This window comes from Arachis ipaensis, chromosome B10, assembly GCF_059453495.1.
Source record: "Arachis ipaensis isolate K30076 ecotype BB chromosome B10, ASM5945349v1, whole genome shotgun sequence".
NCBI lineage: Eukaryota > Viridiplantae > Streptophyta > Magnoliopsida > Fabales > Fabaceae > Arachis > Arachis ipaensis.
This window is the reverse complement of record NC_142435.1, coordinates 90,257,829-90,281,097: the sequence shown is the minus strand read 5'-3', so window position 1 is coordinate 90,281,097 and position 23,269 is coordinate 90,257,829. Positions and strand designations below refer to the sequence as shown.

At 40.1% G+C, this 23,269-nt stretch overlaps 2 non-coding genes across 2 annotated transcripts; one reads left to right on the top strand and one right to left on the bottom strand.

Moving 5' to 3' along the window:
- Positions 1-10,990: 10,990 nt before the first annotated feature.
- Positions 10,991-11,094, top strand: LOC148580819 (small nucleolar RNA R71). The gene has a single exon (XR_015899653.1). It is a non-coding gene; the product is annotated as a small nucleolar RNA R71 (small nucleolar RNA).
- A 9,590-nt stretch (positions 11,095-20,684) lies between these two features.
- On the bottom strand, positions 20,685-20,792 carry LOC148580818 (small nucleolar RNA R71). The gene has a single exon (XR_015895841.1). It is a non-coding gene; the product is annotated as a small nucleolar RNA R71 (small nucleolar RNA).
- Positions 20,793-23,269: the final 2,477 nt, after the last annotated feature.

Here is a 23,269-nt window from a genome sequence, read left to right as displayed (position 1 = left end):
TGAGGAACAAGTTTGGTGTTCAAAGCAAACCAAGTTGTATGCTAGTCTTGGGAGCTTCGAACACAAAACTCTCATCACATTGCTTCAAACTAAGTTTGGTGTCACCCCATGGTGCCACCAAAATGCATATAAGGAACCACCAATAGTTAGTTAGTTAGTTGAAACTCATAAACAAACAATCAAATCCTTTTTTTCAATTTATTCTAGCCGTAGAGTTTTAATTTTCTTATATATTAATTCCCTTATTTCAAATCTTTATAGGAAAGGAAAAGAAGCATAAAAAGGGATTGATGGGACAATTAAATGGGGGAGATTTCGCCACTTAATGAAGAGCACTACACACATGTCTCAAGAGGGAACGCATAGAGAAACGCTGCCATGCAACATTGGAGAAAGAAAACCCTTGAAGACCGAACCAATCACTATCATTAAAGTGATGATCCTTGTCTTTCCTTCATATACAACCCCATCCGTCCATTTAGTAAACATTCATGCAATCCATACCCTTCACTCACTCATGATTTTCTTATATAAGTGGACCTTAGTGCATGCTCACTCCTCACATCCAAATCCCCACTCTCCACACTTCTATCGGCACACTAAACTCTTCATCACAAATTGCTTTAACCAACTCACTCTCCTCATTGTAATAAAACCCTCAAACAGCAATTCAAGTCATGGCATCATCAAGCTCAAAGAGGCAAAAGAGGAAGGAACCTATGGCGAGTACTCCTTTTGATGACAAAAGATTCAAGACTGCCTTTCATGAGCATGAATTTGAGCGGATAAGCGCCAGAAGGATATTTCCAGCATTAATCTTCCAAATCAATGCCAATGAATCACCACAGATTTGGAGAAAAATTGAACAGAGGGGGTGGCAATTGCTCACCAGTCCAGAGGGGAAGATCAATGGAAACCTCATCAAAGAATTTTATGCAAATGCAGTTAGAGAGGATAAGACCAAAGACCCAACCTTCAAAAGCTATGTGAGAGGAAGGGAGGTGGACTTCAGCCCAAGTGCCATAACAAGAGCTCTTCACTTGAAATCACCTCATTTTGATGAGGAGAGTTATCAGGCAAGGATAAGTAGAAGCCCCGATAAGGATGAGCTTTCAGAGATAGCATTAGATATCTGTGTCATAGCCGCTGACTGGGAGAGGTATTCAGATGGGAGACCAAAATTCATAAAAAGGGGAGACCTTCACCCTGAGGCTAAAGGGTGGTTTGAGCTTGTAAGGAGGTCCATCCTACCAGCTGCTAATAATTCAGAGGTCAACATCAATTGAGCCACTATGGTACAATGCTTAGTACAAGGTGGGGAAATCAAAGTGCATGAGCTCATTGCCAAAGGGATTCAAGAGTCAGCTGAGAAAGCTGACTCAGGTGCCAGACTTTGGTACCCCAGCACCATTCTCTGCTTGTGCAACAAGGCCAAGCTAATATTTGAGGACAGCAGCCCAGACTGGGTGAACCCAGGGAGGCCAGTCACACTCGAGCGAATGGTCTATACCACACCGGCTCAGCAACTAAGAAGGCCACATATAGGAAGGCAAAGGGCCCAGGAAGGAGCTCATCAAGAAGAATACCATCAGGAAGAATATCAACAAGAAAAGCATCATGACCCAGCCAACTTGAATATGACTCACCTTCTAAGAGCCATTGAAGATTTAGGACAGAGACATATGGAAGGACAAGAGCAAATACTGAACCGGCTGAGTCAACAGGAAGCATGGCAAAAACAACAAATGGAGTAGCAGCAGGAACAATACTCCCAGCTCACTCAAGCCATCAACCAAGTGAATGAGAAGCAAGAGATTCAAGAGAAGCACTTGCAAGAGCTCAACCAGCGGCAGATAGCCCAAATGAAAACCTTCAATGAGTTCAGTGTACTCAATGAAGGAAGGCAACTACATAGGGAGGAGTTCTATGTAAACACTCAAGCCGAGTTGAACTACATGACCACTAATATGCATCATCTACACTATGCCATCCCCACATATGATGAGGTCCAAAAATAATTTGTAGAACAAGAAGAGAGGAAAGTGAAATAGCAAAAGGAGACACTCAAGAAGAAGATGGAAGATAGTGGTTTTTGGAAGAAGCTGCTTGGAAAAGGCAAAGGAAGTGGGAGCACAAGCACTCAAGAGAGACACAATGAGGACAAGCAAGGAGGGGAGCACGGGCATCCACATGAATGAAAGGTGGTGGAGTTCCTTTTAGTCCATTGTTTTATATGCCTTAAATAAGGAAGATCTTGTATGAAATAGAACCTGCTTCCATGTTATGTTTAAACTTTTTAAAATTCTGTCTTTTAAGTTTCCTTCTGAATAGGTCCATGATTTCTGGTTTAAATGTCACTGCATCATTCCCTTATTTACTTGTAAGCTTGTCCCTTTTTATCAAATAAAGAAGAGAATGTTTATGTTCTTAAAAGACCAGAGTAGGGTTCCTAATGTGGAGGTGCATTCATGAATCTTTGGGGTAGTCATAAGTTATCTAAGTTGGTTCAACCACAAGGTTAGGAGGACAACTATCTATCCTGAATACTTGACTTTGGATATACCCATGAGACTGAGCATATGACAAGATCCTAATAAGAGAAAAGGGAAAGAATAATAGAAGTGAAAAACAAAAGAGAAAGAGTAAGCAATAAGGCTAGGCATCAATGGTTTTAATCTTGAGGCAAGTGTCTGTGGTGCTCGTGTGTGAGGGATTTACTTGGATGAATAAGCTCTTAGGGGTGCTTTATCACTTGGTAACTTGGGTTAACTAACCCGGGATTATCAGCTGAAAATCCACTATCAAGAGTAACCCTCACTACAGAGCATTTAGTAACCCAAAGAGGTGCTAGACACCAAGGTCTCAAGAAAAGAAAATAAATAAACTATATGCCTGTGGTGTGTATGTACGGGGGAGAGACTTGAAGGAGTAAGTCCTTAGGGGTGTCTCAACACCTAGCACCTTGAACCAACTGGTTCGGGAGTGTTGGCTGAAAGCTTATCTTAAAGAGTTGACCCCTTACAGAGCACTTAGCCTAAATAACACAAATAACCCTTGAAATAACAATAAAAGGATCAATGAATAAAAGTCTCATGAGATATAAACAAAGTAAGTGTTTAGAGACATGATAAAGGTCTGAAAGCCAGTAATGGAATGAACCTAAGTTGCTATGCATGAAACCACCAAAAAATCAGTAATATGACTTCCACAAGAATGACTCATTCCTCTGGATATTCCATTCATCATTCTCTTATTCCAGTACTTGCTTAGGGACAAGCAAGCTTTAAGTTTGGTGTTGTGATGCCAGGGCATCTTGGCCAGTTTCATTGGCCTTTTCTTTACTGTTTTTGGTTAGTTTCATGCATTTCTTTAGGAAATAAGCTAGTTTTGGGCAAATATTCACTTATGCCTTGACTCAAGCATACATTGTGCATTTTACATGATTTCATGAGGATTTTGCATAAGTTTAGTGACAAATATTATGTTGCATTACTCATGACTTGGACTAGAGCTTTGATGCACTTTGTTGCTTGATTTCAGGACCAAAAAGAAGCAAGAAAAGGGGAGGTAACTTGCAAAGATTAATGAGAAAAGTGATTGCCAATAACACTCTCAAAAAGCCATCAATGACCACGTTAGAGAGTCACGTTAACCAAGTTAACGTGAACTCTAACGTGGAGAAAAGAAGTTGAGCCAATGTTAGTGACACTCAACATTGTCACTAACGTTGGCAATTACTCATAAGTGGCCACGTTAGAAGCCACGTTAACTAGGTTAACGTGGCCTCTAACGTTAAGGGGGAGGGAGAGAAGCCAACGTTAGTGACACTCAACATTGTCACTAACGTTGGCCTATGGTGCTAAGTACCACGTTAACTAACTAACGTAGAGGATGAAGAGTTGTCGACAACGTTAGTGACACTCAACATTGTCACTAAGGTTGAAGCAACCACACAACCCCCAAGAGTCACGTTAACTTCCACGTTAACTTGGTAAACGTGGAAGCTAACGATGAGAAATGAAGGATGAGCCAACGTTAGTGACACTCAACATTGTCACTAATGTTGGGATGGCTAAAAGATGGCCACGTTAGAAGCCACGTTAACCTAGTTAACGTGGACTCTAACGTGAGACCTAGGGGCACATTGGAACGTTAGTGACAATGTTGAATGTCACTAACGTTGTCGAAGGATGGCAAAGGCCATGTTAAAAGCCACGTTAACCTAGTTAACGTGGGCTTTAACGTGAAGCAAGAAGGGGCACACTGGAACGTTAGTGACAATGTTGAGTGTCACTAACGTTCTCGAAGGTTGACAAGGGAACGTTAAAAGCCACGTTAACCTAGTTAACGTGGGTTTTAACGTAAGGCATAAGGGGTGCATTGGAACATTAGTGACAATGTTAAGTGTCACTAACGTTCCCGAACTTGGACTTTCACTAAATGATTAATACTCCTTATGCCCTGAGCTTAAGTCTCTGCCCACTCTGCACTTTCTCTCTACAAGTAAAGCCAAGCCCAAATAAAGAAAGGAACTGCTTCAAACTCAAGATCCAAAGGCCCAAGACTTGAAGAGTGAACTAGAAACTGAGAAGAGTAGTATATATAGGAGTAGCTTTGAATTGTAAAGGAGTTCTGGAGGCTGAAGAACCACTCTCTGTATTTACTTTCTTTGCAATTTCTAGTTTTATGATGTATTCTCCATCTTTGTTTCCATTTTCAAGAGCTATGAACAACTAAACCCCTTTCATTGGGTTAGGGAGCTCTGTTGTAATTTGATGGATCAGTACTAATTTTCATTGTTCTTCTTCTATCTTTCCTCTTGATTTTACTTGAAAGCTTTCGATCTTCATCCAATTGAGTAGTTATCTTGGAAGAAAAGCTATTCAAACTTGGATCTCTTTTGAACCTTGGAAGAGGAATGAAGAGATCAAGCTAGAAATGCTTTCTCATGCTGGACCAAATTGGGTTTTGATGGGTATGTGACTGTAACCCTCTCAATACTTGGTTTGGGAAATGCATGTGGTATAATCAGTGACCATACTTCATCTCTTCTCATGAGCAATTAACCAAGGAATTGGCTATTGATCAAGATTTGAGAGATTGAATTGCAAGGAATTGCAATTCAATCACTTAAGATTGCCAAGGAGATCAATGAGTGCATTGATTGAGGAATAGATGAAAATGAACTTGATCCGGAGAATTGCAACATCTCCTAAGCCCAATGAACTCCCCATCTCTAATCTTACCCATTCTCTTTAATTTCTGCGATTTACTTTTATGAGCAAATCCCCCATTCCCATTTACAATTCTGCAATTTATTTTTAGTCATTTACTTCCAGTCCTTTAATTCTAGCATTTACTTTTCTGTTATTTACATTCCCGCCATTTTATTTTCTGCAACTCTCAACCCAAATTCTGGATTCGCTCAACTAGAACATTCTTCTAATTAAAGTTGCTTGATCAATCAATCCCTGTGGGATTCGACCTCACTTTATTGTGAGTTTTTACTTGACGACAACTTCGGTACACTTGCCGAAGGAAGATTTGTTGAGAGACAAGTTTTCCCCGCATCACAAGCTTACAAGTAAATAAGGGAATGATGCAGTGACATTTAAACCAAAAATCATGGACCTATTCAGAAGGAAACTTAAAAGACAGAATTTAAAAAAAGTTCAACTACAAGTAACTACAAATCAAAAGTGCAATTCGGACCTCCAACTTTCAACAATTCTAAGTACAATGGAATCAGGTAACAATACAACCTTCGGGTGATGATCTCTGGTCCCCCTCTCTCTTTGTCATCCTCCTAGTTTTTTGTTGCCTCGCTTCTTTGGGTGAAGGTGCACCATTTCCTTATAAGATTCCTACAAGGTCACTGGAAGTTGCTTGTTCCCAAAGCACTTGAGACATAGTTAGCTTATATGTATGCTTGTGCCTCTTGAACTGAGTTTGGTGTGTGAACACCAAACTTAGTTCTTTGCCCAGTACACAACATTACATATATGCAGAGACCCTCATATCTTGTTATCAACAAAGTAATGATCACCTATAGTCTAACTACATCTAAGTGGTTTCTCTTGGTTGGATGGAGCTAGCAATATTCTTTTGGGAGTGGGGTGTAATTCTAACCAATGTCCTTTAGTGGAACACCAAACTTAGCTCCTTTCAATACAGGGGAAACCACTTGTGACTTTTATTAAAATAAGGATGAAATTGAAACTACTTGAGGTTGGGTTGCCTCCCAACAGAGCGCTCTTTTATCGTCGCTAGCTCGACGAGTTCTTAATTATTTGAGATGGTACTTTACTCTAGGGTCTTCCCCCATGTTGCCCAGATAATGCTTGAGTCTTTGTCCATTCACTGTAAAAGTCCTCTTTGAACCTTCATCCGTGATTTCGATATGGCCATATGGTGACACTTTTGTAACCAAGAAAGGTCCGGACCACCTTGACTTGAGTTTCCCTGGGAACAGCCTTAATTTAGAATTGTAAAGGAGTACTTGCTGCCCTTTTTCGAAACTCCTGGGTGCCAAGTGCATGTCATGTTTTCTTTTTGCCTTCTCTTTATACATCTTAGTGTTTTCATAGGCTTGTGACCTGAATTCCTCCATCTCTTGCAGCTGCAAGATTCTTTTTGCACCAGCAGCAATGCTGTCAAAATTTAGTATCTTGATAGCCCAAAGAGCTTTATGTTACAGCTCCAGTGGTAAATGACAAGCTTTCCCATAGACTAATTGATATGGAGACATTCCAAGTGGGGTTTTGAATGCTGTTCTGTATGCCCACAGAGCATCATCCAACTTCTTCGACCAATCCTTTCTAGATGCGCCTACAGTCTTTTCCAGGATCCTCTTCAGCTCTCTGTTGGATATCTCAGTTTGCCCACTTGTTTGAGGATGGTAAGGTGTGGCTACTTTGTGTTTTACCCCATATCGTAAGAGGAGAGCTTCTAGTGGTTTGTTACAAAAGTGGCTCCCTCCATCACTGATGAGGGCTCTTGGGACTCCAAACCGGCTAAAGATATTCTTCCTGAGGAAGTTCATGACTACCTTGTTATCATTAGTTGGGGTTGCAATAGCCTCTACCCACTTGGAAACATAATCTACTGCTACCAGGATGTAATTGTTTGCATATGTGGTTGGGAATTGTCCCATGAAATCAATTCCCACACATCAAACAGTTCAAGTTCCAAGATGAAATTTTGTGGCATGGCGTTTCTTTTGGGCAGGTTTCCAGATCTTTGGCATTCATTGCAACTTTTTACTAGCTCTTTGGCATCCTTGAAAAGAGTGGGCCAAAAGAATCCGCTTTGTAACACCTTTGCTGAAGTTCTATCCCCTCCAAAGTGCCCGCCGTAGCATGAACCGTGGCAGTTCCACAGGACTTCTCTCCCTTCCTCTTCCGAGACACATCTAAGAATTCCATCTGAACATTTCTTGAAAAGATATGGCTCGTCCCAGACAAAGTATTTTGCATCATTCATGAGCTTCCACTTTTGATGTTTATTGATCCCTGGGGGTAATGCTCCAGTTGCCTTGAAATTTGCAATATCTGCGAACCATGGTGCTTTATGAACTGTCATCAACTGCTCATCAGGGAAGAGCTCGTTAACACTTGTATCATTTTCTCCACCTTGATCATGAGGGATTCTAGATAAGTGATCTGCCACCTTGTTCTCCACTCCTTTCTTGTCTCTAATTTCAATATCGAATTCTTGCAACAGTAAGATCCACCTTATTAGTCTTGGCTTTGATTCTTGCTTGGCAAACAAATATTTAAGTGCTGTGTGATCTGTAAAAACGATCACTTTAGCACCAATGAGGTATGATCTAAATTTGTCAAATACAAAAACTATTGCTAGCAACTCCTTTTCAGTAGTGGTATAATTTCTTTGAGTTTCATTAAGAACTTTGCTAGCATAGTATATCACACGAACTAGGTTATCTTTCCTTTGTCCTAACACTGCCCCAACTGCAAAATCAGATGCATCGCACATCAATTCAAATGGTATGTTCCAATCAGGTGGGGAAATGATAGGAGCAGAGGATAACCTCATTTTCAAATGTGTAAATGCTAGCATGCAGGTTTCATCAAAGATGAATGGTGTATCAGACACAAGGAGATTGCTTAAGGGCTTGGCTATCTTTGAAAAATCTTTAATAAATCTTCTATAAAAACCAGCATGCCCTAAAAAACTTCTAATTGCCTTGACATCACTGGGTGGGGGTAGTTTTTCAATAAGTTCCACTTTAGCTCTATCAACCTCAATGCCTTGGCGAGAGACTTTGTGACCAAGAACTATTCCCCCTGTCACCATGAAGTGGCATTTTTCCCAGTTTAAGACCAAATTGGTCTCTTGGCACCTTTTCAATACCAAGGCGAGGTGATGTAGGCAACTAAGAAAAGAATCTCCGAATACCGAGAAATCATCCATAAAAACTTCAATGAATTTTTCTATCATATCTGAAAAGATAGAAAGCATGCAGCGTTGGAAAGTTGCAGGGGCATTACACAACCCAAATGGCATGCGCCTATAGGCAAACACTCCATACGGACAGGTAAATGAGGTTTTCTCTTGGTCTCTTGGATCAACCACTATTTGGTTGTATCCTGAATAACCGTCGAGAAAACAATAATAAGCGTGCCCTGCAAGTCTTTCCAACATCTGATCCATGAATGGAAGGGGAAAATGGTCCTTTCGTGTAGCCTCATTGAGCTTCCTGTAGTCTATGCACATCCGCCATCCTGTGACGGTCCTTGTAGGTATGAGCTCATTCTTCTCATTGGTAACCACAGTGATCCCTCCCTTCTTTGGTACAACATGTATGGGGCTAACCCAAGGGCTGTCCGAAATTGGGTATATGACTCCTCCTTGCCAAAGCTTCATAACCTCTTTCTGTACCACTTCCTTCATGATTGGGTTCAGCCTTCTTTGGGATTGAATGGATGGCTTGGCGTCATCTTCTAACAGTATTTTATGCATGCATATGGCTGAAGTGATTCCCTTCAAGTCAGCAAGGGTCCATCCAATGGCATCCTTATGCTCCCGCAGCACCTTGAGTAGCTCGTCCTCTTGATCTTGACTGAGGGATGAATTTATGATCACTGAGTAGTTTTCATTTTCTCCTAGATATGCATATTTGAGAGTGGGTGGCAATGCTTTAAGTTCAAGTTTGGGTGCTTCTGATTTTTCGCTCCCTTCCTTTGGTGCATCTGGTATATTTGTTTCTGTTATAGCTACCTCTTCACTTGATTTAGATTCTTCCTCCACCAATCTCTCGTTCTCTTTAGGTTAATCTTCTTAAAAATTCTCCTACACTTCATCCTCAAGTGCATCTAACCTCATGCATTCCCCCAATTGTTCCGGTGGATAACTCATGACCTTGAACACATTGAATGTCATCTTTTCATTGTGTAATCTAAGGGTGAGGTCACCCTTTTGAACATCAATGACAGCTCTAGCAGTAGCCAAGAATGGCCTTCCCAAAATGATGGAGATTTTGGCGTCTTCCTGCATGTCCAGCACCACAAAATCTGCTGGGAATATGAAATCTCCTACTTTTACTAGCAAATCCTCCACTATCCCCTGAGGGAATTTGAACGATCGGTCTGCCAGTTGTAGAGCCATTTTTATTGGTTTAGCCTCCTCAATTTTCATCTTTCTCATCATAGCTACTGACATCAAATTGATGCTGGCCCCTAAGTCATAAAGAGCCTTTTCTATTGTGATTTCTCCTATAATTCAAGGGATCTGAAAACTCCCAGGATCCTTCAGTTTCTGAGGTAGTTTTTGTTGAATGATAGCACTACACTCTTCAGTTAGTATCACAGTCTCATTGTTCTTCCAGCTTCTCTTCTTAGTCATTAGCTCCTTCAAAAACTTGGCATAAAGTGGCATTTGTTCTATGGCTTCAGCAAATGGTATGTTGATTTGTAGCTTCTTGAAGATTTTCAAAAATCTCAAGAACTGGTTGTCATCTTCCTTTTTCTTCAATAGCTGGGGGTATAGAGCTCTTGAGACATTGAGTTGGGGTATCTTTTTCTCTTTCTGCAAACTTGGCGTGGGGGGTTGCATTCCATCTTGCTACTCTTCCTTTTCAATTGAGCTTTCTTCTAGTGGTTTTTGGGGATGTTCCTTCAGTTCCTTCCCACTCCTAAGTATGATAGCTTGACACTCCTCCCTTTTGCTTGAATGGGTATCATAGCAAAAATTGTGGTTCGGAAGCTGCTTAAAAAGATAGCTGATTTGTGTCTCCAGTTTTGTGATGGCAGCATTTTGATTCTGCATGTTTGACTGCATTTCCTCTCTGAATGCTTTACTGTCTTGAATGTCTCTGCATATTCCTTCAATGAAGGTTTCAATCTTAGAGAGCTTGTCATCAATTGATGAGTGATTCGGAGCAGATGTGCTGTTTTGGTTTTGATAAGTATGTGGAGAAGTGTTGTTGTGGGGGTGTTGAGATGTCCTCTGGGTGAATTGTTGGTGAGCTGCATTGTTGTTAGAGTTGTAACGTCTCTGGTCTTGGTTTTGATCTTGCTCACTTCCCCACCCAAAGTTCGGGTGATTTCTCCATCCAGGGTTGTAAGTCTTGGAGTATGGATCATAGTTTTTCCTCGGTGAATTCCCAATGTAGTTGGCTTGCTCCTGACTCTCTTCTGCTTCTTGGTTTACTCCTTGTGTTGTTGACGAAGTGGAGATTGCTGCTACTTGGTTCATCTCCATCTTCTTGGTGAGGTCAGCCAGCTGCTGGGTAATGAGCTTGTTTTGGGCCAACAGAGCGTCTACATTGTTTAGCTCCATCACTCCTCTTGTGTTCCCTCTTTCGGAAGCATAGAAGTAGTCGTTTTCTGCTACTGTTTCAATAACATCTATGGCTTCCTCAATGGTCTTCTTCTTGTTCAAGGACCCTCCAGATGAATGGTCTACTGCCTTCTTTGACTCATAAGAGAGCCCTTCATAGAAAATGTGCAGCTGCACCCATTCGTTGAACATGTCAGGTGGACACCTCCTTGTTAAGTCTTTAAACCTCTCCCATGCTTCATACAGAGTCTCACCATCCTGTTGCCTGAAGGTTTGAACCTCAGCTCTCAGCCTATTGATTCGTTGAGGAGGGTAGAATCTTGCTAAGAATTTATTCACCACATCCTCCCAAGTTATCAAGCTTTCCCTTGGGAAGGATTCCAGCCACTTGGCTGCCTTGTCTCTGAGTGAGAAGGGAAATAAGAGCAATCTATAGGCGTCAGGATGAACACCATTAGATTTCACTGTGTCACATATTCTCAGGAAGGTGGTCAAATGTTGGTTGGGATCTTCTTGAACACCTCCTCCAAACAAACAGTTGTTCTGAACAAGGGTGATGAGCTGTGGTTTAAGTTCAAAGTTGTTGGCATGGATTGTTGGCTTTTGGATGCTACTTCCACAATTGCCTGGGTTTGGATTAATGTAAGAGCCCAAAACTCTTCTATCCTCCCCAGCATGATTTGCTCCACCTCCTCTGCCATGGTTGTGAGTCTCTTCTTCATGATGATTTTCCATGTTTTCTTCCATGTTTGGTTCAAAGTATTCCTCAAACTGTTCTTCCTCTTCTTCAGCACCAACTACTCGTTTTTCTTTTGCCTCCCTCCTTAGTCTAAGGAAGGTTCTCTCTGGTTCAGAATCAAAGGAAGTTGAAGCCCCGCTTCTTCTCCCTGTCATACAACTAACAAGTACAAGCAAAGAAGATAGGTGCAGACAGTATTTGTGTCAGAGTTATTGTTAGTTGTGGGTGATGCAATATATCAAACAGTTAGTGGGTTAGCAAACAGAATTGAAAATAACAAAGAAAAACAAAAGAGTAGATGGAGAAGGGAAGAAGTTTACCTAAAACAAAAAGTAAATCACTCAAACAGAAAATAAAATACACAAAATAAAATGCTCAATCTAGTGATCTTCCAATCTAATCATTGTTGATGCACAATCAATCCCCGGCAACGGCGCCATAAACTTGATGCGGGGAAAACTTGTCTCTCAACAAATCTTCCTTCGGCAAGTGTACCGAAGTTGTCGTCAAGAAAAAACTCACAATAGAGTGAGGTCGAATCCCACAGGGATTGATTGATCAAGCAACTTTAATTAGAAGAATGTTCTAGTTGAGCGAATCTAGAAATTGGGTTGAGAGTTACAGAAAATAAAATGGTGGGAATGTAAATAACAGAAAAGTAAATGCTAGAATTAAAGGACTGGAAGTAAATGACTGAAAATAAATTGCAAAATTATAAATGGGAATGGGGGATTTGCTCATAAAAGTAAATCGCAGAAATTAAAGAGAATGGGTAAGATTAGAGATGGGGAGTTCATTGGGCTCAGGAGATGTTGCAATTCTCCGGATCAAGTTCATTTTCATCTCTTCCTCAATCAATGCACTCATTGATCTCCTTGGCAATCTTAAGTGATTGAATTACAATTCCTTGCAATTCAATCTCTCAAATCTTGATCAATAGCCAATTCCTTGGTCAATTGCTCATGAGAAGAGATGAAGTGTGGTCACTGATTATACCACATGCATTTCCCAAACCAAGTATTGAGAGGGTTACAGTCACATACCCATCCAAACCCAATTTGGTCCAGCATGAGAAAGCATTTCTAGCTTGATCTCTTCATTCCTCTTCCAAGGTTCAAAAGAGATCCAAGTTTGAATAGCTTCTCTTCCAAGATAACTACTCAATTGGATGAAGATCGAAAGCTTTCAAGTAAAATCAAGAGGAAAGATAGAAGAAGAACAATGAAAATTAGTATTGATCCATCAAATTACCATAGAGCTCCCTAACCCAATGAAAGGTGTTTAGTTGTTCATAGCTCTTGAAAATGGAAACAAAGATGGAGAATACATCATAAAACTAGAAATTGCAAAGAAAGTAAATACAGAGAGTGGTTTTTTAGCCTCCAGAACTCCTTTACAATTCGAAGCTACTCCTATATATACTACTCTTCTCAGCTTCTAGTTCACTCTTCAAGTCTTGGGCCTTTGGATCTTGAGTTTGAAGCAGTTCTTTTCTTTATTTGGGCTTGGCTTTACTTGCAGAGAGAAAGTGCGGAGTGGGCAGAGACTTAAGCTCAGGGCGTAGGAGTGATAATCATTTAGTTAAAGTCCAAATTCGGGAACGTTAGTGACACTTAACATTGTCACTAACGTTCCAATGCACCCCTTTTGCCTCACGTTAAAACCCACGTTAACTAGGTTAACGTGGCTTTTAACGTTGCTTTGTCAACCTTTGAGAACGTTAGTGACATTCAACATTGTCACTAACGTTCTAATGTGCCCCTAGGTCTCACGTTAGAGTCCACGTTAACTAGGTTAACGTGGCTTCTAATGTGGCCATCTTTTAGCCATCCCAACGTTAGTGACAATGTTGAGTGTCACTAACGTTGGCTCATCCTTCATTTCTCATCGTTAGCTTCCACGTTAACCAAGTTAACGTGGAAGTTAACGTGACTCATGGGGGTTGTGTGGTTGCTTCAACATTAGTGACAATGTTGAGTGTCTCTAACGTTGTCGACAACTCTTCATCCTCTACGTTAGTTCCCACGTTAACCAAGTTAATGTGGGAGTTAACGTGGTACTTAGCACCATAGGCCAACGTTAGTGACAATGTTGAGTGTCAGTAACGTTGGCTTCTCTCCCTCCCCCTTAACGTTAGAGGCCACGTTAACTAGGTTAACGTGGCTTCTAACGTGGCCACTTATGAGTAATTGCCAACGTTAGTGACAATGTTGAGTGTCACTAACGTTGGCTCAACTTCTTTTCTCCAGGTTAGAGTTCACGTTAACTTGGTTAACGTGACTCTCTAACGTGGGCATTGATGGCTTTTTCAGAGTGTTATTGGCAATCACTTTTCTCATTAATCTTTGCAAGTTACCTCCCCTTTTCTTGCTTCTTTTTGGTCCTGAAATCAAGCAACAAAGTGCATCAAAGCTCTAGTCCAAGTCGTGAGTAATGCAACATAATATTTGTCACTAAACTTATGCAAAATCCTCATGAAATCATGTAAAATGCACAATGTATGCTTGAGTCAAGGCATAAGTGAATATTTGCCCAAAACTAGCTTATTTCATAAAGAAATGCATGAAACTAACCTAAAAACAGTAAAGAAAAGGTCAGTGAAACTGGCCAAGATGCCCTGGCATCACAAGTATACCGAATTGTTGTCAAGTAAAAACTCACAATAGAGTGAGGTCGAATCCCACAGGGATTGATTGGTCAAGAAACTTTAATTAGAGGAATGTTTTAGTTGAGCAAAGCAGAATTTGGTTTGAGAGTTGCAGGAAATTAAATGGCGGGAAAGTAAATAGCAGAAAATGTAAATGCTGGAAGTAAAGAGCTGAAAGTAAATGACGGAAAGTAAATTACAGAATTGTAAATGGGAATGGGGAAGATGCTCATAAAAGTAAATTGCAGAAATTAAAGAGAATGGGTAAGATCAGAAATAGGGATTCATTGGGCTTAGGAGATGTTGCATTCTCCGGATCAAGTTCATTTTCATCTCTTCCTCAATCAATGCATTCATTGATCTCCTTGGCAATCTTAAGTGATCGAATTCCAATTCCTTGGCAATTCAATCTCTCAAATCTTGATCAATAGCCAATTCCTTGGTCAATTGCTCATGAGAAGAGATGAAGGATGGTCATTGATTATACCACATGCATTCTCAAATCAAGTGTTGGTAGGATTATAGTCACCATACCCAACCAAACCCAATTTGGTCCAACATGAGAAAGCATTTCTAGCATGATCTCTTCATTCCTCTTCCAAGGTTCAGAAGAGATCCAAGTATGAATAGCTTCTTTTCTAAGATAACTACCCAATTGGATGAAGATTGAAAGCTTTCTAGTAAAATCAAGAGAAAAGATAGAAGAAGAGTAATGAAAACTAGTATTGATCCATCAAATTACAACAGAGCTCCCTAACCCAATGAAAGAGGTTTAGTTGTTCATAGCTCTGGAAGTGGAAAACAAAGATGGAGAATACATAATAAAAACTAGAACTAGAAGTGCAGAGAAAGTAAATTATACAGAGAGTAGTTCCCAATTTCTAATCCCCCAAAAACTTCTTTCTAATTCAAAACTACCCCTATATATACCACTCTTCTGATCTTCTAGTTGGTTCTTCAAGTCTTGGATATGGGCATTTGGATCTTGAGTTTGAAGCAGTTATACTCTTCAGTGGGCTTAGCTTTACTTGCAGAGAGAAAGTGTGAAGTAAGCAGGGTGTTTAGCTCAAGACGTTAGTGGCGTTAACGTTAAGTGAGAGTGTCGATTCGAGAACGTTAGTGGCAATCACCTTTTTCACTAACGTTCCTCACCCAGGGATGATCCACGTTAACTTCAACGTTAGTGGCACCAACATGACCACTAACGTTGCCTCTTGGTCCTTCGCACACGTTATTGGGGCTCACCTTTTCCAATAACGTTGAGAGTCCTCCCTTCCCCTTACGTTAGAGTCCACGTTAACTTAGTTAATGTGGCTCTTAGCGTAGGCTTGCCAATCATTTGAGAACGTTAGTGACACTTACCTTTGTCACTAACGTTCCAAGGTGCCCCTTTTTCCCACGTTAGAGTCCATGTTAACAAAGTTAACGTGGCTTCTAACGTGGTAATGATAGCCATCTCCAACGTTAGTGATAAAGGTGAGTGTCACTAACGTTGGCTCATCATCCTATCCTCAACGTTAGCTTCCATGTTAACTAAGTTAACGTGGTAGTTAACGTGGCTCATGGTGGCTCATTGTGGCTCATTCCAACGTTAATGACAAAGGTGAGTGTCACTAACGTTGGCGATTGTTTGCTTTCTCTACGTTAGCTTCCACGTTAACTAAGTTAACGTGGGAGTTAATATAGCTCAAGGTGGCTTAGCCCAACGTTAGTGACAATGGTGAGTGTCACTAACGTTGGCCACTCTTTTGCTTCCCAACGTTAGAGTCCACGTTAACTAAGTTAACGTGGAAGCTAACATGGCCAATATGAGCTTGGTCCAATGTTAGTGACAAAGGTGAGTGTCACTAATGTTGGCTCCATTTTCTTTCTTCCACGTTAGAGTTCACGTTAACTTAGTTAACGTGACTCTTAACGTGGGCAATGATGGCTTCGAGGGTGTTATTGGCGATTACTTTTCTCATTAACGTTGCAAGCTAGCTCCTATTCCACGTTGGTGGTCATGTTAGTTAGACTAACGTGGCTGCTACCGTGGCTCTTTCTTGCTTCCTTTGTCCTGAAATCAAGCAATAAAGTGCATCAAAGTTCTAATCCACATCATGAGACATGCATCATCCAATTTGTCATGTAATTCATGCAAAATTCTCATGAAATCATGTAAAGTGCTCAATGTATGCTTAAATCAACATGTAAGTGAAATTCTACCCAAAACTTTCTTATTTCCTAAGAAAATTCATGAAACTACCCTAAAACAGTAAAGAAAAGGTCAGTGAAACTGGCCAAAATACCCTGGCATCACAACACAAAACTTAAAGCATGCTTGTCCCTAAGCAAGTACTGGAACAAGAGAATGATGAATGAAATGCCAAGAGAAATGTGTCTGATGAGCGGAAAATTTATACGCTTTTTGACATTATTTTTAGTATGTTTTTAGTAGGATCTAGTTACTTTTAGGGATGTTTTTAATAGATTTTGTGTTAAATTCACATTTCTGGACTTTACTATGAGTTTGTGTTTTTTTCTGCGATTTCATGTATTTTCTGGCTGAAATTGAGGGACTTGAGCAGAAATCAGATTCAGAGGTTGAAAAAGGACTGCTGATGCTGTTGGATTCTGACCTCCCTGCACTCAAAGTGGATTTTCTGGAGCTACAGAACTCGAAATGGCGCGCTTCGAATTGCGTTGGAAAGTAGACATCCAGAGCTTTCCAGCAATATATAATAGTCCATACTTTGGCGAAGAATTGACGACGTAAACTGGCGTTCAACGCCAGCCTTTTGCCCAAATCTGGCGTCCAGCGCCAGAAAAGGATCCAAAACCAGAGTTGAACGCCCAAACTGGCACAGAAACTGGCGTTCAACTCCACAAATGGCCTCTGCACGTGTAACACTCAAGCCCAAGCCCAAGCACGCACCAAGTGGGCCCCGGAAGTGGATTTGTACATCAATTACTTACTCATGTAAACCCTAGTAGCTAGTTTATTATAAATAGGACCTCTTACTATTGTATTTGACATCTTTGGACGCCTGGTTCTTAGATCAGAGGGGCTGGCCTCTCGGCCATGCCTGGACCTTCACTTATGTATTTTCATATGGTAGAGTTTCTACACTCCATAGATTAAGGTGTGGAGCTCTACTGTTCCTCAAAGATTAATGCAAAGTACTACTGTTTTCTATTCAATTCTTCTTATTTCGCTTCTAAGATATCCATTCGCACCCAAGAACGTGATGAAGGTGATGATTATGTGTGACGCTCATCATCCTTCTCCCTTATGAACGCGTGCCTGACAAACACTTCCGTTCTACATGAATTAAGCTAGAATGAGTATCTCTTAGATCTCCTAACCAGAATCTTCGTGGCGTAAGCTAGAATGATGGCGGCATTCAAGAGAATCCAGAAGGTCTAAACGTTCTCTGTGGTATTCCGAGTAGGATTCAATGATTGAATGACTGTGACGAGCTCCGAACTCGCGATTGCAGGGCGTTAGTGACAGACGCAAAAGGATAGTAAATCCTATTCCAGCATGATCGAGAACCGACAGATGAATAGCCGTGCCGTGACAGGGTGCGTGAGCAGATTATTCACTGAGAGGATAAGATGAAGCCATTGACAAAGGTGATGCCTCCAGACGATTAGCCGTGCCGTGACAGGGCATTGGATCATTTTCCCGAGAGATGACCGAAAGTAGCCATTGACAGTGGTGATGTATCACATAAAGCCAGCCATGGAACGGAGTAAGACTGATTGGATGAGGATAGCAGGAAAGCAGAGGTTCAGAGGAACGAAAAGCATCTCCTTTCGCTTATCTGAAATTCCTGCCAATGAATCTACATAAGTATTTCTATCCCCACTCTATGTTTTATTTACATAATATATTGTAACCCATATGAGTCAACTTAACTGAGATTTACAAGGTGACCATAGCTTGCTTCAAGCCAACAATCTCTGTGGGATCGACCCTTACTCACGTAAGGTTTATTACTTGGACGACCCAGTACACTTGCTGGTTAGTGGTACGAGTTGTGAAAAGTGTGATTCGCAATTTGTGCTACCAAGTTTTTGGCGCCGTTGCCGGGGATTGTTCGAGTTTGGACAACTAACGGTTCATCTTGTTGCTCAGATTAGGTAATTTTCTTTTTGTTTTCTTTTCAAAAAAATTTTTCAAAAACCTTTCAAAAATTCCTCACTTGTTTTCGAAAAAAAAAAAATTTTACTAAAAATAATGTTTTCAAAAATAAATTATTCTATGGCTTCAAAATTTTTAAGAATGAATTCTAGTGTTTCATGAAGCATGTTGAAGCCTATCTGGCTGTAAAGCCATACCCAAACTGCTTTGGAATTGGCTAATCACTTCAGTGGAGTCATGCCCAATCCTTCTGGATAGGGTATGTCAGGCTTGTCATGTCTGAATTACACTCATATTTTTATTAAAGCTTGGCTGGCTATTAAGCCATGCCTGACCCTTTGATTGGAGCTTTAAGACTAACATGGCAAGATTCCTAGAATTCATATTAAAAATTTTGAAATCCTTATTTTTATTTTTCACAATAATTTTTGAAAAAAAAATAATAAATAAAAATACAAAAAAAATTAGAAAATCATAAAAATCAAAAATATTTTTGTGTTTCTTGTTTGAGTCTTGAGTCATGTCATAAGTTTGGTGTCACTTGCATATGCATCTAGCATTTTTTCGAAAATATCATGCATTCATAGTGTTCTTCATGATCTTCAAGTTGTTCTTGGTTAGTCTTCTTGTTTGATCTTGATGATTTTTTGTTTTGTGTCTTTTCATGTTTATCATATGCATTCTTGAATTCTTAGTGTCTAAGCATTAAAGAATTCTAGGTTTGGTGTCTTGCATGTTTTCTTTGCATTAAAAATTTTTCAAAAATATGTTCTTGATGTTCATCATGACATTCAAAGTGTTCTTGGTGTTCATCTTAACATTCATAGCATTCTTGCATGCATTCATTGTTTTGATCTAAAAATTTCATGCATTGCATATTTTTCATGTTTTTCATAAAAATTTCAAAAATCAAAAAAATATCTTTCCCTTTTTCTCTCATCAAATTCGAAAATTTGAGTTGACTTTTTCAAAAATTTTTAAAATCAAGTTGTTGCCAATGAGTCAAATCAAATTTTCAATTTGAAAATCTTATCTTTTTCAAAATCTTTTTCAAAAATCAAATCTTTTTCAAAATTATTAGCTATTTTCGAAAATTTCAAAAATATTTTTCAAAAATCTTTTTCTTATTTTAATATAAAAATAACTAATCAATTAATGTTTTGATTCAAAAATTTGAAGTTTGTTACTTGCTTGTTAAGAAAGATTCAAACTTTAAGTTCTAGAATCATATCTTGTGATTTCTTATGAACCAAGTCATTAATTGAGATTTTAAAAATCAAATCTTTTTCAAAACTAATTTCAATCATATCTTTTCAAAAATATCTTCTTATCTTATCTTTTTCAAAAATATCTTCTCAAAATATCTTTTCTAACTTCCTAACTTCTTATCTTTTCAAAATTTGTTTCAACTAACTAACTAACTTTTTGTTTGTTTCTTAACTTTTTCAAAACTACCTAACTAACTCTCTCTCTCTAATTTTCGAAAATATCTCTCCCTTTTTCAAAAATTTCTTTTTAATTAACTAATTATTTTTATTTTTTATTTTTGAATTCAAAAATTTTCGAAAAATACTAACTAATTTTCAAAAACCAATTTTCAAAAATCACTAACTCTTTTTCAAAATAAATTTCGAAAATTATTCCTCCCCCATCTCATTCTATTTATTCATTCATGTCCTAACATCTCATCTCACATTCCAATCCTCACAGTTGTGTTTCTTCCTTTACATCACATCCTTTATCTCCCCCTCTTCTTCTACTTACAAAGGGATCCCCATACTGTGGTATAAAGGATCTCTATCATTATTATCATTTTTCTGGCCATTCTTCCTTGTCATATGAGCAGGAGCAAGGATAAGAACATTCTTGTGGAAGCAGATCCAGAACCTGAAAGAACTCTGAAGAGAAAATTAAGAGAAGCTAAAATACAACAATCCAGAGATAACCTTTCAGAAATTTTCAAACAGGCAGAGGAGATGGCAGGCGAAAATAATAATAATATAAGGAAGATGCTTGGTGACTTCACTGCACCTAATTCCAATTTACATGGAAGAAGCATCTCCATTCCTGCCATTGGAGCAAACAACTTTGAGCTTAAACCTCAATTAGTTTCTCTAATGCAGCAGAACTGCAAGTTTCATGGACTTCCATCTGAAGATCCTTTTCAGTTCTTAACTGAGTTCTTGCAGATATGTGATACTGTTAAGACTAATGGAGTAGATCCTGAAGTCTACAGGCTCATGCTTTTCCCTTTTGCTGTAAGAGACAGAGCTAGATTATGGTTGGATTCTCAACCCAAAGACAGCCTGAACTCTTGGGATAAGCTGGTCACGGCTTTCTTAGCCAAGTACTTTCCTCCTCAAAAGCTGAGCAAGCTTAGAGCTGATGTTCAAACCTTCAGACAGAAAGAAGGTGAATCCCTCTATGAAGCTTGGGAAAGATACAAACAGTTGACCAAAAAGTGTCCTTCTGACATGCTTTTAGAATGGACCATCCTGGATATATTCTATGATGGTTTATCTGAGCTATCAAAGATGTCACTGGACACTTCTGTAGGTGGATCCATTCACCTAAAGAAAACGCCTGCAGAAGCTCAAGAACTCATTGACATGGTTGCTAATAACCAGTTCATGTACACTTCTGAAAGGAATCCTGTGAATAATGGGACGCCTATGAAGAAGGGAGTTCTTGAGGTTGATACTCTGAATGCCATATTGGCTCAGAATAAAATATTGACTCAGCAAGTCAATATGATTTCTCAGAGTCTGCATGGAATGCAAGCTGCATCCAACAGTACTCAAGAGGCATCTTCTGAAGAAGAAGCCTATGATCCTGAGAACCCTGCAATAGCAGAGGTAAATTACTTAGGTGAACCTTATGGAAACACCTATAACTCAACATGGAGAAATCATCCAAATTTCTCATGGAAGGATCAAAAGCCCCAACAAGGCTTTAATAATGGTGGAAGAAACAGGTTTAGCAATAGCAAACCTTTTCCATCATCAACTCAGCAACAGACAGAGAACTCTGAACAAAATGCTTCTAATTAGCAAATCTAGTCTCTGATCTATCTAAGGCCACTGTACGTTTCATGAATGAAACAAGGTCTTCCATTAGAAATCTGGAAGCACAAGTGGGCCAGCTGAGTAAAAGGATCACTGAAATCCCTCCTAGTACTCTCCCAAGCAATACAGAAGAGAACCCAAAAGGAGAGTGCAAGGCCATTGACATAAGCGCCATGGCCGAACCTGTAAGGAGAGGAGAGGACGTGAATCCCAAGGAGGAAGACCTCCTGGGACATCCAGTGATCAATAAGGAGCTTCCCTCTGGGGAACCAAAGGACTCTGAGGCTCATCTAGAGACCATAGAGATCCCATTGAACCTCCTTATGCCCTTCATGAGCTCTGATGAGTATTCCTCTTCTGAAGAGAATGAGGATGTTACTGAAGAGCAAACTGCCAAGTTTCTTGGTGCAATCATGAAGCTAAATGCCAAATTGTTTGGCATTGATGCTTGGGAAGTTGAACCTCCCTTGTTCATCAATGAACTAAGTGATCTGGATCAACTGACATTACCTCAGAAGAGACAGGATCCTGGAAAGTTCATACTACCTTGTACCATAGGCACCATGATCTTCAAAGCTCTGTGTGACCTTGGTTCAGGTATAAACCTCATGCCCCTCTCTGTAATAGAGAAACTGGGAATCTATGGGGTGCACGCTGCTAAAATCTCACTAGAGATGGCAGACAGCTCAAGAAGACAGGCTTATGGACACGTAGAAGATGTATTGGTAAAAGTTGAGGGCCTTTACATCCCTGCTGATTTCATAGTCCTGGATACTGGAAAGAAAGAGGATGAATCCATCATCCTAGGAAGACCTTTCCTGGCTACAGCAAGAGCTGTGATTGATGTTGACAGAGGTGAAATAGTCCTTCAATGGAATGAGGACTCCCTTGTGTTTAAAACTCAAGGATCTCCCTCTGCAACCATGGAGAGGAAGCAGAAAAAGCTTCTCTCAAAGCAGAGTCAACCAGAGCCCCCACAGTCAAACTCTAAGTTTGGTGTTGGGAGGCCACAACCAAACTCTAAATTTGGTGTTGAACTCCCATATCCAAACTCTAAGTTTGGTGTTGGAGAGTCTCAACAAAGCTCTGCACATCTGTGAGGCTCCATGAGAGCCCACTCTCAAGCTATTGACATTAAAGAAGCGCTTGTTGGGAGGCAACCCAATTTTTATTTATCTAATTCTTATTTTTCATGTCTTTATAGGTTCATGATCATGAGGAGTCACAGAATAAATATAAAAATTGAAAACGGAATCATAAACAGCAGAAGAAAAATCACACCCTGGAGGAGCATCTGTCTGGCGTTCAAACGCCAGAACAGAGCATAGTTCTGGCGCTGAACGCCCAGAATGGGAGCATCCTGGCGCTGAACGCCCAAAACAAGCATGGTTCTGGCGTTCAACGCCAGAAATGGCAGCAAAGGGGCGTTGAACGCCCAAAAAGGGCACCAACCTGGCGCTGAACGCCCAGAGTTGTGTGCAAGGGCATTTTACATGCCTAAATTGGTGCAGGGATGTAAATGCCTTGACACCTCAGGATCTGTGGACCCCACAGGATCCCCACCTACCTCATCATCTCTCTTCCCATTCATGATCATCCCTTCTACTTTCCATTTACCACTCACATCCATACAACCACTACCATCAAAATTCAACATCTCTCTCCCACCCAATCCCACCCATATGGCCGAATACACACTCCCATCCATCTCCTCCATATCTTCTTCTTCTTCTTCTATTCTTTCTTCTTTTGCTCGAGGGCGAGCAACATTCTAAGTTTGGTGTGGTAAAAGCATAGCTTTTTTTGTTTTTTCCATAACCATTGATGGCACCTGAGGCCAGAGAAACCTCTAGAAAAGAGGAAAGGGAAGACAAAAGCTTCCATCAAGGGTC